A 14,648-nucleotide genomic window follows, 5' to 3' on the forward strand; every position below is an offset into this window, starting at 1 on the left:
TTGCTTTCCCTCAAGAATTTGTTACTTTCCATCAGGCTTCAGGTAATGTAGGTTCTGGTTCATCATTGCTTACTTTTTTTGTCAGTAAGATGAGGAGTGAATTCATTAAATATTTAAATAGAGAAAAAGCATTACAAGACAGAATGTGGCCCCTGGTGGGCTAACCTACCCATCAAGCCTATCCATCATTACATTAAATAACTATGCAGATTAAACTGTATTGATCAGCCCCCAGAACAGAACAGTTCTATTGACCCTCATTGAGGCTAGACCATCAGCCAGAGCACTAGCAGATTACACTGTATTGATCTTAGTCTCCATACTCCTTTCTTATTTCCATTCAACCGGTCTATGACCACCTTGAAGTCACTTTCTATTAATGTATTCCTGAAATTTGTTGCTTTAGTCAGCTTTAGTCCAGTTAGGATTGCCTTCATCTCTGCTGTCATTGAGTCTCTCACTTCTATTTGACCTGAGTATACTGCAAGGATGATCCTAGCTTCATTTCTGAACACTCCCCCAACACCCAAAGGGCCCGGGTTGCCTCTATTGCATCCATTCGAATTCAACTTATCCAATTTTGCTGTGGCAGTTTCAAGATGCAAGTCTGAGCTGTCCTTGATGCAGAAGAATAGGCTGCAATTTGCTGCCAGTTTCTGAGGATATCATCCACTGAAAAGTCATTAAAAATTCTTAGGGTTTTAACCCAATGGACACTTTCACCTACATGTTTTCAGTGATTGTGTCAGGTCCGCTCTGCTTGTCATTTGAAAATTCTGTTATTTCTCTCCAACCATAAGCACCGAATGGTGGCACAGCCCTTAAGCATCTCCATAAAACTATACCTCTCTTCTTTGGGGGTTCAAAAACACTTGGGTTAAAAAGTTCTGCTAGCCGCGGAGGAGGATTCCACCTGCAGCCAAACAAAGAAAAGAGAGACTTCCAAATACTAGAAGCAAATTTGCAGGAGATTAGCAAGTTATGGGCCAATTCTCCATCTTCTAAGCAAAAGCCACAAACATGAGGTGAGAGGCAACACCATGGCTTCTTTTCTGCAGCATATCATGAGTATTTATTTTTCCATAGAAGGCTTCCTAAGAGAAAGCTCTAATTTGGGGGGAACAGGACCCATCTAAATGGATTTAACAGCCCCATTACCCTGAAACGGGTTCTGGTAAGAAGCGTAGGTGTAGGAGCCATAGGAATTTAAAAACCAAACTCTATAATCAGAGCCAGAATTGGAAATAAAAACCCCTTTCAGCAAATCCAACAATGAGGGGACCTCTTACAGTTCAGAATCCCTTAACCCTCTTCTCAAACCTAATTCCCAATCCACCCCTTGTGCAGAAAATGAAGAACAACGGGTTATGGTTTTATTCTTGTACACAGCCCTCTACAAGCATCATACCTTATATATTGTAGGAATAAAGGATTGCAAAGATGGCTTTCCAAGAGTGGCTTTAGCATGCAGGGTAGTATCCCCAACCATTTGTAGTGGTTCCATGTATGCTCTTGATTACCTCGTGCCAGAGTCTGTTTGAGTCCTCAGGAAACTTCCATAACCATTTCCTAAGAGAAATGTTTTGAACTTAATCCTCCCTAAACCTAAACGTAAACCTCCTTCCTCCTTGCTCCTACCAACCACATCCCAGTTGACAATTTCATCATTGCTTACTTGCATACTTTGTTTTGACAATCACAACTGATCATCAGACTGTAAAAGAGAATGTACTCTTTCCAATTTAGAGGCAATCATGCAAATAGCTATTTTTTTGATCTACTATTTCCAGCTCGTTGCTTTGACACCCCATGAATTCTAACAAAGACCCCGCACTACAAAGGTTTTTTTGATCTACTATTTTTCCTCTCTACTTTTTCTTTCTTTCTTTCTTTTTCTTGTTCTTTTTTATTTTATGTGGAGGACCACTTAATGGAATGATAAGAAAACATGGTGGATTGTTAGTCCAATGGATGGTTATAAACTTATAATATAATTGTGGAGAATATTTGGTAGTGGTGTACTATCCATGAAGTTTGTTTGTTTGAATCTGTTGCGCACTTGCCCCAATCACTTGATGCTTGTTATTTTCTTTTCTAGTGGTTAAAAGAAGATAAAAATATGCATCTATCTGGCTGTTAAACCATGTAAACTGGCCCAAGATGGTTTGAGTTTCAGAAGAATGTTAGACTTGAAATCATCTCTTCTAATGAAGCTCTTATGGAGACTTACTGAAGGTGAAAAGCAGGGATTTCCACTTAAGAAATAATCTAATGCTGCTATAGTGTCTTGTTTAAGAAATAATTTCTATTGGCAGTAATATCCATCCAAAACTTTTAAATTTTAGGTAACCTGTGTTGGTATCAAACTTTTCCTGAAACAATAATCTTTTAGCTTGTCTCTTCTGTCTAAAAGTTCCAGTCATTCTTCTCATTTTCATCAGCAAACATACATTCCAACACCTTATTACATGGTCCAGCCACTCTTATTGCTAGAACAGATAGTGAACTCTGTTCTGTCTAAAACTCTGTTCTAGCACTTTTTGTATGTTTTTAGGACCTCTCCAGCATTTTTATCTTTCTTGCTAGAACAGATGGTGAACTCTCCAAGTACCCTTCAAGAAGAACCATTAAAGACAACCCACTTAAAAATCACTTCATCTCATCTTTTTTCCCCATTTTTGAAACTTAAAAATGTCCAGCCACTCTTATTATTTTGACATGTTGATAAAAATGTGAGCATGATCCTGAATTAGATAGCCAAGTTGTCTTACTCATGTTAAAATTCTGTAGCCAATCTGTATACATTAATACTATGCTTAATGTGGAACAATACATTCTCTTCCAGTATTTATTTATATGCCTCCCATCCTGTTTATATGGCAACAAACCATTGAAAATTCTTTTGACAGTGAAGAACTACAGTATACTGAAATTTGCGGCATGTCTATGACCATAAGGGAGAGTGGTATTCTCCTTTTGGTTGAGCAACCTGATATTGTTTTCCATTTTTATCCTCTATTGTTTAAATTTCTCATTTTACTCTTATAAGATAATGGGATGTGGACATATAGGCAGGTTAAACAGTCTCAGATGGCACTTATAATGATAGAGACAACTTCATTCGTTTTCTTGAATTGTCTGTTTGCCTGTCCATAGATGGTGTTTTAGGTCTTAATCACTGCACTGAAGTCCACCCCCTTATATCCTATTAATTTGTGGATGTTCTTTTCCTAGCTCTATAGAGCTTGAGAACCCAGAAACAGGAGATTAGATATTCTGCAATGCAAGGTGCCATTTTGTTTAAATAGCTGACAGCAGGAACAACTCTTTGTTCTATCTAGAACTGTCTTGTATTACATTTACTAGAAACCTTAACTCTTGCTTCTTGGTTTCATATCTGTTTTTTTTGGCTCTGAATTATGGGTGCGTGTAATTCCGGTTTCATATCTGGTTTTTACATGGTCCAACCTCCAGTCCAATCCAATATGTTCTAAGTTGGACAGGTTTATCTTTTCGACAGACTGGGAAGAACATTGGGGGAATCTAACTTCTAGGACATTCTCTATACTTACTTTAGATCATTGGCCCAAGGAAGATTTGCGAAGTGAGGGACCCACCCCATTCAGGTTTGAGAACATGTGGCTGCTCCACTCGGGTTTTACCAAGAAAATTAGAGAGTGGTGGGAGCAATGCAATCCCTCAGTGCTTTAGGAAGGTATGAGATTCCGTAAGAAGCTCCAATACTTGAAGTTGAAGATTAAAGAGTGGAACATGTTGGAGTTTGGAAGACTAGAAGAAAGAAAACAAGCCCTAGTTGAAAAGATTGAGGAGTTGGACTTGAAGGAAGAAAGAGGCTCCTTTGGAGAAGTAGACAAGGAGCAAAGATGGGGTTTGAGGAAACAAATGGAGGATATTTTGCATAAGGAGGAAATAAGTTGGAAACAAAAATCTCGATGTAAATGATTAAAGGAGGGGGATAGGAATACTAGATTCTTCCACATGGTGGCAAATGGCAGAAGAAGAAAGAATTTCATATCAAGACTGGAGGTTGAGGGGACAACAATATCACATCCAGTAGAGATAGCAGATGAGGCATTTGTAGACCATTTCAGATCTATCTTTAGAAGGCCTTTTAATGAGAGGGTGTGGTTAGAGGGATTAGAGTGGACAAACATAGGGGCAGAGAATAAGGAGTGGTTAGAAAGGGAGTTTGAGGTGGAGGAAATAAAGGAAGCTGTTTTCTCTATGGATACGATGAAAGCTCCAGGTCCAGATGGGTTCACAGTGGCTTTCTATCAGAATTGTTGGGAAATCTTAGAACATGATCTAAAGCAAGTGTTTCATGAATTTCACGGGGGTAGGGGGGAGTAGTTAATCCGGGGTTGAACTCAACCTTCATTGCTTTGGTCCCAAAGAAGAGAGATGCATTACACCCGAAAGACTTTAGACCAATAAGCCTGGTTAATAGTCTGTACAAGGTAATTGCGAAAGTGTTGTCTCTCAGGATTAAGCAAGTTCTCCCTACTATTGTTGCCCCAAATCAAGGAGCCTTTGTGAAGGGAAGACAAATTTCTTATCAAATCCTAGTTGCAAATGAGTGTGTGGAGAACTTCAAAAAGACCAAAAAGGAAAGGAGTGGTTTTCAAATTGGACCTAGAAAAGGCATATGACTTGGTTGATTGGTCTTTCTTGATAGAAGTGTTGGTTAACTTTGGATTTGGGGACAAATGGTGTAAATGGGTTTTGGGATGCATTAGGAGTTGTCACTACTCAGTGTTGGTAAATGGTACAATGGTGGATTTCTTCCCAGCTTTGAGAGGAATAAGACAAGGAGACCCACTCTCCCCCCTTTTGTTCATCTTGATTGCAGATGTTTTAGGAAAACTGATTCATAGAGCTGACTCAGTAAGTTTAATAAGGGGTTGGAGGGTAGGAAGGGAGGAGATACCACCTACACACTTGCAATTTGCAGATGACACAATACTTTTTTGTGAAGGTGGGAACAGGAGTTGAATTAGGAACTTGAAATTGGTAATATAATTGTTTGAGCAAGTGCCAAATCTTAAGATAAACTTGGAGAAAAGTTGTATAATGGGAGTGAATGTGGAGGGAAAGGAGATTAGGGAGTATGCAGATACTCTAGGGTGTACAATCTTGGAGTGGCCTGTACAGTACTTAGGCCTTCCCCTAGGAGATAACCCCAGGAAAGGAAGCTTATGGATTTTGGTAGTGGAAGGATTTGAGAAAAGACTTGCTTATTGGAAGTCTCTTTGGGAGGCAAGATCACAGGACCACATTGATTAGGTCTACCCTAGCTAATCTACTTGTCTATTTTCTGTCAGTTTTCAAGATCCCAATAGAGGTCTCTAACAAACTGGAAAAAGCTGATGAGGGACTTTTTGTGGGAGCCGGGAGAGGAAAAGAGGGATCATAGGGTGGGGTGGGAAGTGGTTACTAGAAGCAAGAAGCAAGGATGTCTTGGAATTGGAAACATAAGAAAAAGAAATATGGCTTTATTGGGGAAGTGGTTATGGAGGTTCCCTTTAGAGAAGGATAAGTTGCGGGCTAAGATAGTGGTTAGCATTCATGGTCGGGAGGACAATGGGTGGGACCCTGAAATTCTGGCAAGGACTACAAGTGCTTCTCCGTGGAAAGCCATCCACATGACCTTCTACCAGTTTTCTCCCCTTGGGTCAGGTATGATTTGAACTCAAGAAACCTCATTAAATTTTGGGAACAAACTTGGGGTGGGGGACTCTCCCTTAATGTACCAATTCCCTTCTTTGTATGCTCTCTCTGACCTGAAAAATGAGACCATTTCTTCCTTCCTAGTTCCTTCTAATTCTGCCTCAGGGTTTGAGTGGAATTTGGGACTGAGAAGGTCTGTCAGGGATACAGATTTGGGTAACATTTCAAACCTTTTGGCCATTCTTGAAAATGTTTTCTTGGACCCTTCAAAGGAAGACAACAGATTTTGGACTCCTCACACTCGGGCTCTTTCTCTTGTACATCTCTGTTCAAAACTTCAACTCAACAACCTGCTCTTCCTGGTTTTTCTTTCCCTGTTAAGAGGTCTGGTGCAAGCCCATTCCTCCTCGGGTTGGGAGTTTTTGTTGGGAAACTTTCCTGGAAAGAATCAACACAAGTGAAATGCCTGGTTACCACCTTTTGGTATCTTGCCACTATGCTAAGACTGTACGGGAGTGGGTTTTCTCACTTTTTGGGTGTACCTGGAACCCCCCCAATGAATGTACAAAGTTTGTTTAACCCTTCTTCTTCAGCTGGCCAATGAAAAAAGGTAGAATCATGTGGAGGTGTTTGAGGGCTGTGGTGTGGTGGACCTTATGGGAAGAAAGAAACTCAAGAAAAAGGGTTGACCCTTCTTCTTCAGCTGGTCAATGAAAAGAGGTAGAATCATGTGGAGGTGTTTGAGGGCTGTGGTGTGTTGGACCTTATGGGAAGAAAGAAACTCAAGAATTTTTTCAGATCAGGAAAAAACATTGAGAACCTAATAGAGTTGATTCACATTATGGTGGCACATTGGCTGAAATCTCTGGAATTATTCAGACTTCACCGTGGGTGACCTGTTGAGAAGTTGGAAAGAGATAGCATAGCAAGCTCTGCGCAGGTTAAAAGGGACACAAGTCCCTCTTGGATACCTCCCCCCTCGGGCTTCCTAAAACTGAATTTTGATGGCAGCAGCCTTGGGAACCCAGGTTTGTCAGGTATTGAGGGAGTATTCAGGAATGAAGAGGGGATTGTTTCAGCTATATACTCTGGCCCTATTGGAGAGGGTGACTCTCTAAGGGCTGAGATCTTGGTGGCATTGGAGGGAGTTAAAAGAGCCAGGGAGCTGAACATTAGGAGACTGATAATTGAAGAGGACTCAGAGGTAGTGGTAAGCTGGCTTAAGGAAGATCTGCTAATTCATTTGCGGATGGGTTAGCAAAGCAAGGGGTGATTAGGGATTCTTTGTTTTGGGCTCATTTCTAATCCTGCAATTTTGTTTTGTTGATTAAAGGGAGTTAAGATAGCTTACCTCCCTCTGTTTGTATGTATACTTCTTCTTTAATATTAATGAAATTCATTGTTATTGATAAAAAAATAATCATCGACAAGTATTCTGTTTATTTGGCTTCTCTCTGCTCGACTGAAATATTCAATTTCAGTTATAATTTAACTTGGAAACAATTAAATTTCTGCTTATTTTGTGTTTATTCATGGATACCTGGTTGAATACAAGATTACTATTTATTCTTAGTATCTGCAAAGGTATAGCTATGTCCATACAAATATCTCTTGCTACAAGCATGTCATCATTGCTTGTAATGAGCATTTCCAGGTTTAAAACCAATGAAAGGAAGCTCAGATGAAATAATAGGAAGCTTTAGTCATCATAGCTCAAGAGCTCTCAAGACCCCCACAAAGTGTGCTGGTTCTATAGCACATACACCAAAGTGATCAAAGAGTGACACATGGAGGCCAGAGATCAAAGAAACTGTAATGGTAAGATATTTCTCCTATGGCATTCCTCACTTTTTTTTGCCCTTTTACTAAAAACAAGATTTTCACAGTTTGATTTGTTGCTTCTCTATCTCAAGATTTAAGTAAATTTTTGTTTTTTTTTTTCTTTTTTGACAATTACCAATTAATTAAGCCTTCCTAGTGAAGGTGGTTAATAAATACACAAACAATTTATATACTTCTAGTGCTATTTCTTTTAGTTAAGGACATCTCAGAAGGTCCCACCATCCATCTCAAACTCAGATATTTATCAGGGATTAAAGTTGGCTCAGATTGAGGCCTGGCCTGAGAAGTCCACAGGGAGTACGCCCATGTTAAATTGTTTTGACAATCCTAACCTTGTCTAATCAGACTCCCAATCTCTGCAGTGGCAAGTGAACCCTATGCTTCCTGTGCCAAGACCAACCACCATTCTGGACATCACAAGTCCTGTGCTTTGGGTGTTGTTACAGGTTCTATTTCAGAATGTTGTTATACAAAGAATGCATTTCCTCTTACCAATAAAAGGAGAATAGTGACTTGGTGCCAAATCATGTGTGGCAAAGGATCAAATTCATTTTTATCCCCTCTGGGGAGAAAAAAGATAAGATGATTTGGAGGCTCAATACAAAAGGTAATTACAGTACAAAATCAGCATACTATGCCAAGGCCAACTCAAACCTCAATTCAGGGGAAACTTTTAAGTGGAATTCCAAAGTTTGGAATCTTAACTGTCCTCCTAAACTGAGAGTGTTCATTTTCTTCTTCTAAATAATAGTCTGCCTTTAAAGGTTCTATTAAGGAATAGGGGTATGAATATTGATGGTTCTTGCAATTGATGTGGAGAAGTAGAGGGTAGTACTCATATTTTTAAGTTTTGCAACTATGCAAAACAAATTGGATGGCAGTCGCACCAAATATTGAGGGTCCTGATGAGCGTGACCAAATCAATGAGGGAGTGGGAAAGAATTTCAGAAAATAATAACACAGAATGTGAGAACAAAATGGAGAAAATTTTGTATATTTATGGTTTCCTTGGAAGAGCAGAAATCAAAAATTTTTGATGACACTGATGTACCTTCCCCTTTAATCCTTGAGCGGGCTGAATACCTTTCCAGAGAATATTAAAGTTTTGAATAATGACAATTTGAATGAAAAGAACAAAGCGTGGAGTGGTGGGAAAGAATATTGAGGGTCCTGATGAGCGTGACCAATCAATGAGGGAGTGGTGGGAAAGAATTTCAGAAAATAATAACACAGAATGTGAGAACAAAATGGAGAAAATTTTGTATATTTATGGTTTCCTTGGAAGAGCAGAAATCAAAAATTTTTGATGACACTGATGTACCTTCCCCTTTAATCCTTGAGCGGGCCGAATACCTTTCCAGAGAATATTAAAGTTTTGAATAATGACAATTTGAATGAAAAGAACAAAGCGTGGAGACCTATTGTTTGGAAAAGTCCTAACAACAATACTATAAAAATTAATTTCGATGCATTGTGCATCAGTGGAGGAAATTGCTCAGTAGCAACTATTGCTAGAAACAGCTTTGGTGAAGTTATTGATATTAAAGCTTATTATTTAGGTCATGCTTCAATCAACATGGCTGAAGGGGCTTCTTTGGAAGCTCACTCAACTTTAGGGAGTACCCCATAATCATTGAAGGTGATTCAAAGCTCGTCATCTCCTGCCTTCAGAATGCAATGGATCCTCCATGAAATATAAAAAGCATGATTGAAGACTGTTTGGAGTTGAAGGCTCATTTCGAGAAGGGTGTTGTCTATCGGCATGTATACCGCGAAGTGGATCAAGGCTGCAGATTGTTAGCTCATAAAGCTCTTTCTAGTAGCCTAGGGTATCTGAATTTAAATCTCCAGGACCTCCCTTGATCCTTGGCGTGTATATTTGTGATAGTGATTTCTGGGGACGTGCTACGTAACCCCTTCTGCTTTATCAAAAAAAAAAAAGGAATATATTTTGTGGTCATATAAAGAATGTTGGAGGTTTCCTTGCATGTGTCTTGGGGCCATTACCCAATGTTAGTCTCAGCTGTCCAGGGTTTTGGGAGAGGTGGACTGGATATGGACCTAAGCTTTAGCCTTTTTTTTATTGATAAAAAAAATCTCTGGTATTTTTCACACATATCAACAAATTGGATGCTATCAGATTTTTTTTGTTCATGTATGAATTTATCATTTATGTTTCTAATCATTTCCGAAGTATCAACTTTAGAAAAGCATGGTGTCAGTTCAGAGTTCATTGTCGTCTTGAGCTATGATTGGTGATATTTTAGGGTGCCTTTTTATTTTTTTCTGGTTCAGTAGTGAGTAGTTGAAGTTACTGAACTAAATTTCTTATTCCTGAAGCGCATTTAGTCAACAATTCTTTTTATATCAATCTAGATGAAAATTTTCTAAATCTATGGTGGAGTTCGAAATATTGTTCAGGATGCATGGAGGAATGAGGTGGAAGATACATGTGAGGTTTCTTCCTACGTTGATTTGTTCTTAGCAGGAGATTTTTTTTTTTAATCAGCAGAAAAGGAATTTTATTAATGAACGATTTGGAATTACAAGGTCTGCGTGTGAGTTTTACTCCAAATCAGATTTGCCCAAAACATTTGCTGTCTCACAGCCCCTTTTTTGGCCAGAGAATCTGCCATTCAATTTGCTGTTCTTACCTACTTAAAGGAAACATTCAGTTCCCTTGTTAGGCTTACAATCTCCCTGAATTTATACCTGAATACCCAAGGAATCTGGGAGCTATTTCTAATCCATGAGATGACTACTTGGGAATCCCTTTCCACCTCTAGATTGTGGAAGCCCAGTTGTTTCGCAAGCCTTAACCCCTATAGTAGACTAACCAGTTCTGCTCTCAATGCATTGCTATGCTCCCAAGGGTTCTTAGCAGGAGAATTATACAAAATATTGCAAGACTTTGTCAAGGGGATGTAGAAGCTTGACGACTCCCCCACCGGGGGGGGGGGGGGGGGGGGCTATGCTCATTGCAGAACCACATAGCTTATTTTCCAATGAGGAGTCATGGTTTCCAAACTATGGAAAGGATGCACATTTCTGTTTGCTTTAATGGACAATTATTATTTTAACTTCTATCATAATCCCTTTTATGAGTTCATTATAGTTACATTGAGGCACTTGTATTGTATCTTCTTATGCAAAGGTAATGATTTCTTTGCCTGAGGAATATGGTGACAATTTCTATAACATATACTTATTTTGTATTTGCATTTGTTATAATTAGTGTATTTGGTATGCATAGTGGCGCTTTGCCTAAACATCTGCATGTCATGAATTTCATATACTGCAATTTGTCTCTTGATATAAAGCAGTGTGACATAAACTCCTTGCATATTGTTCACTTATATTCACAAATTTCAAGCAGGAAGTTGAGGAGCATCCCTGATATCTTCTCGGCCTTGTAGGTCTTCAGGCAGCAATTAATCAGTCATGAGCCTATGATGCTTCATATTAAGAACTAAAAGCAACGTTGGTATGGAAGACCTTTTGGTAGACCATGTGAGAGACTCCTAAGGTGAAATCATTTTGATGGTTTCTGGACTGCATGCTTTCGAATCCAGAAGCAAATTGACTGATGGAGAAAAGAGGAGGTTGTACAGTTGTATCTGTGTTTCCAAACACCAAACGTAAGCTTCAGTCCACAAGATCAAGATCATGGGATTTTCTGGGAATGCTTCAAACAGTAAAGAGGAACAATGAAATTGAGAGTAGGTGCAAGGTCCTACCATATTGGAGTCAAAATTCCCAACCAATCTCTAGCAGATATCGATGGGCATGGAACACATCTACTGTTGCAGGTTCACCAGCCAACCCTGCCGGCCTCTGTCGATGGGCAAGGAGCATACACAAGCTCAACTTGGTGTAATAGCAATGGTGTCATTGTATTCCCTCATAGCCAGGTGGACTCCATTAAAATGGAGTATCACCAGTGGCACATTCCCCTCTCTCTCTCTCTCTCTCCTCCCCCAACTTCCCCTCACTCTTTCTTTTTTACTCTTCCTCCTCTTCTTGGTTTTAGAACCACAAGTGCACCAGGACATCAGGATCGTGAATGACACAACCTAATTTGCTCATAGGGCCTCTTAATATGAAGATGAATATTAGGTGGGATAAATTGAAATTTTAAAATAAATTTATGGGCGTGTGAAATGACCCAAACATAGCTATATCAAACCACAGGGTGTATTTAAATAATTAACACCCGAAAAAGAATACATGTAAGAACAACTTGATTAGTTAAAAATAAATTAAAATTTTGAGAATAAAATGATTTAGTAAAATAAGGAATAAGATGAAGCTTTAGGTAGGTATTCTTCTCTAATCAAGAGCACATATGCAAACAGAGTTTTTCCTTTTTGTCAACTTCGTCATCTATGGGTTTATTATGTAGAATTACAAATCATAGAAATGATGTTATTTTGGGCTTATAAGAAAAAAAAAACATATTTCTAGCTCCTGTCAAAATTGAGAAAATGGCTTTATCATAGAATATACCATCATGATTGGCCAGTAACACCAAAATAACGAACCATTTGCGGCATCATTTGGATAAGATTTGGCTTTTGAACTTTTCAAAGTCCAAAGTAGGAAGCTAGATTTTAGCTTTCTACTTTGGACTTTTGGCTATGGAACCTGTTTGGTAAAATTTTCTTCCGAAGCATGTTTTTTGAAGTAAAAGCCCAAAATGGGTGTTGGGTAACCCCAGATTACTTTTCGACTTCTATATACATGTGGCACCACTATATTGGGCATAATTAAATTGTAGTATTTCGACCTATCAATCCCTATTGATTATCATAAAAGACTTCATATTTTCCCTTACAACACTCTCATTCTAGATATAATAGGTTCAGCCGTTCAGCATGGCAATAAATAATATAACAGTCCCATTCAAATAAAATATAGCAGACCCTTAAACTTCTGTAGGTTTAGCATGGACAAAGGAAAAATAGTTCCTATCAATCAAGAAATAACAATATATAACAGTTTCATTCAAGTCAAAGGTTTAATAGGTCCAAGTCAAGCTATATTAGGTTCAGCATGGGGGAGATGAATTCGGATTAGCTGAATGCATTGGCTGTTCAGTAGGCTGTGGAACCAATGATGAGGTTCCACGCCACTAATAAATTCATGGGCCCTGCTGTGAAAGGTGCGGGCCCTGTGTATTTAAATACTGGTGTGGAACCTTATCATTGGTACCACAACCTGCTGAACACATTGGCTGTTCAGCCAATTGAGATACATTTTTATCTATATGTACACTACTATTAAAAGTGTGTGGATTGGGTTTGGACCCTCCTCCCTGTATTTGAACTTTGAAGGTGGAGCGTGTCAGGTTGGTGGACTGAGTCAGAACCCATATTTAATTTTCTATTATTATTCTTCGTATATAAGCAATAAATAGGTAAAATAACAAGAACAAACATAAAAAAAATTCCAATTATATTTATTTGATTAAATATAAAAACCTCATAAGCTATCAAATATTCTTAACATAAAATTCAACCTAATTCATAAGCTCATATTCCTTCCAACAATATGTGGGTTAGGGAGGATCAGATTTAGCCTAATACCGTATTCTACTAATACTCGCATAGATTGTAAAATCCCAAAACCTGTCCTTACCCCAAAAACCCACCCTGTCAGGGTGGGCACCCACTGGATAGGATAGAAATTATCACCCCTAGTTTTTCCATCTGAAGAGGACACCACTACCAGTTCACCACTCGAAAAAAAATTGGGACATAATTCTTATTCTTCTTTGGGTAATTTGGGTCAATGAATTCCTGCGTTCGGAAGAGCTGCTTCTATGTTATATATGGACAGAGATACAGAGTTGGATCAGTTTATTAAACTTTCCAATGCAACAGTTCTGCTGATTTATTAATTGTTGGCTAAGCATCCATCCACACAATTCACCACTCCATCCACGCTTCAGTAGTTGATTTATAAAACACTTTTGTGAAAAGAAACTTATCCCTTGTCATTTACTAAACCGGTTGCTTCCAAGTAACTGCATGTCTATGTCTTAGCAATGGCACGCTAGAAGCAATTATAGACATGCATTCCACTCGGTGTTTGACATGGAATGAGAAACGCCATTACAAGCATTCTTTCTTAAAAAATGACAAAGAAATCCAAAGGGTAAATTGCTTATACCTCCCAGGAGTTTTCTTTTCATAGATTAGTTATGTACCAATTTTCGGGGTTAGTGATAATTGTTTCCCTTTGAGAGTTTGGTAATTTTAATGGTTTAAAAGCAAAAAATATAGCTCGTAGGGAAATTCTATGATACTGAAAAGGATTTGACAATTTTGATGAAAACCCACCTCATTGGTTACATTGTTTTTTCTCCATATCATGTCTTTCCTGCATCATAGTCAAACCCATAATTCGTGGTTTATCCACTAACAAATTGTCACATCAAAGAATAAAAGAAAGGAGTTTTGAACTTTTGATTGATGAAACTCTTGATAAACAATTTTATTCTTATCAAAAGTTTGGAGAGTTGAGATATCTATCCAACAAAAATTGTTCCAACACAATTCCAACATGGTTTATGCCTGCATATCTTATCATAAGATTGTGACCCACTATCAAGGATTTAAGTATTGATATGATATGTTCGATTGGGGCGTATTGTATCGTGTCAGTCGTACGTATTGATACGATATGACACCGCATTGGTGTGTATCGCATTGTATTAACCGGTATGGGCCGATACAAACGGATACACACACAACTCCAATACTAAAAATGCAACTAACATAATTCAAACCCAAGTTTAAACACTAAGTACTTAGCATCTTAAGCCACTAAGCTACCATTTAATTTATGATTATAAGTGAAATATAATTAATTTTCTTATCTTAATTGTAAACATGTAGTCTAAAGAAATACCATATTAAATATTAATATGTTCAACAATTTTAAGTTAAAATTAAATAGAATAATATTAAAAATTAATATTTATAGTTATAAATAAAATAAAAATTTTACCAATTTTATATTTGTATCAAAAATTGGTTTTCCACTTTCAATAAATTTATACAAATAAAAATATTAATAATAGAATAATTATTTTAGTACTTAAAATTCATACCTTT

General features: G+C 38.0%; 1 long non-coding RNA gene across 1 annotated transcript; it reads left to right on the plus strand.

The window, feature by feature from the left end:
• Positions 1-1,031: 1,031 nt before the first annotated feature.
• On the plus strand, positions 1,032-11,615 carry LOC148802628 (uncharacterized). The gene is made up of 2 exons (XR_016082601.1): positions 1,032-7,506; positions 10,947-11,615. It is a non-coding gene; the product is annotated as an uncharacterized LOC148802628 (long non-coding RNA).
• Positions 11,616-14,648: the final 3,033 nt, after the last annotated feature.

The sequence above is a fragment of the Nelumbo nucifera genome, chromosome 2, assembly GCF_055504915.1.
Source record: "Nelumbo nucifera cultivar China Antique chromosome 2, China Antique-T2T, whole genome shotgun sequence".
In the NCBI taxonomy this organism is placed as follows: Eukaryota; Viridiplantae; Streptophyta; class Magnoliopsida; order Proteales; family Nelumbonaceae; genus Nelumbo; species Nelumbo nucifera.